Source organism: Haplochromis burtoni, unplaced genomic scaffold (genome assembly GCF_018398535.1).
Source record: "Haplochromis burtoni strain Fernald_Lab_line unplaced genomic scaffold, NCSU_Asbu1 Contig_26, whole genome shotgun sequence".
Taxonomy (NCBI): domain Eukaryota; kingdom Metazoa; phylum Chordata; class Actinopteri; order Cichliformes; family Cichlidae; genus Haplochromis; species Haplochromis burtoni.
In genome coordinates this window covers 3,505,000-3,506,110 of record NW_024582387.1, presented here as the reverse complement: position 1 = coordinate 3,506,110, position 1,111 = coordinate 3,505,000, and the positions used below count along the sequence as shown (strand labels likewise).

Genomic DNA, 1,111 nt, shown 5'->3' with positions numbered 1-1,111 from the left:
CTCCTTTAAAAAGAAAAAGGAAAAAAAAACTGCAAAATTTGCCTAACATGTGACATAGTAAGTTCTGCCTAGGTCAGCTTTTAATCATGTGTTTTGTCCTATATTATAAATTTGTCTTTAGCCTACAGATGGATGATAGTGCAGGAAGAAAGAATATGTATCTACAATATAAAAAAATAAATAATACACAGCTGCAAAAACACATCTGCACATTTTATCAATATGTAATATTACACAGCCAGTTGAGCATTTCACATGAACTGTTTACACTGTTGTCAGTAACAATTTTGCTGAACGTGTCAGCTGCCAGTCAGGCTGCAGTGTGCTGCGTTTTCACATTTTGTGCTTACCAAGCAGTTTTTTTTATTAATTTTAATTTTTGTCACTTCAACCTTTATTTCTGTGATATTTGGATATGTGCATGTCCCCTTCTTATCCAGATTTTTTTTTTTTTCCTTATTGCCCGTGTATTTATAGGGTGTATTAGCACACCCAGATGTTCAGCTAACTACATTGGCAGTGAAGCTCAGGCAGTATCTAACAACTGTTCTTATGTGACACTTTAGGATCCATCCTAGTCACCTCACGTGAGCCGACATTCCTGATTTGAAGCTTCACTGATACGCCAACATGTCTAACATGGACTCTGTCAGAGTGCGGGTCTTCTCTCTGAACTGCTGGTCAGTGGCTGTGGTTTGTGGAGATTCTTAATGCATTGCTGTGAGACACCCATTAAAAAGTAAGTCATGCTCCATGCGCTTTATTTTTGCAGGGGGATCCGATATCTAAGCAAATACTGTCCACAGCGCTATGCCATGATTGGTGAAATGTTGTATAAGGAACAGCATGATATTGTGTTACTGCAAGAGGTAGGTGGAAGCCAGCTTACAAAACGGTTGATTGCAGACTCACTGTTCTGATAAAAACAGAGACTCTGCAGGTCATACATGTGTTGGGAAACTACATGTTTTTTTTAAATTTCTCATCTGTACACCGCCACAGTGGATTTTAAATAAAATATTCAATATGTGATTGATGTACAGGAATTACACCTATTTTTATACATAGTCTCCCATTTTCAGAGGCACCGCCTCGGACTGACTGGGCTGTT

General features: G+C 38.3%; 1 protein-coding gene and 1 long non-coding RNA gene across 2 annotated transcripts in view; both read left to right on the top strand.

Annotated features, from left to right (window-relative positions):
• tead3b (TEA domain family member 3 b) overlaps positions 1-1,111 on the top strand; it is a gene marked incomplete in the record, with an annotated part of 43,063 nt that overhangs the window by 37,804 nt on the left and 4,148 nt on the right.
• LOC121814205 lies at positions 567-1,111 on the top strand. The gene is made up of 2 exons (XR_006054189.1): positions 567-680; positions 773-1,111. It is a non-coding gene; the product is annotated as an uncharacterized LOC121814205 (long non-coding RNA).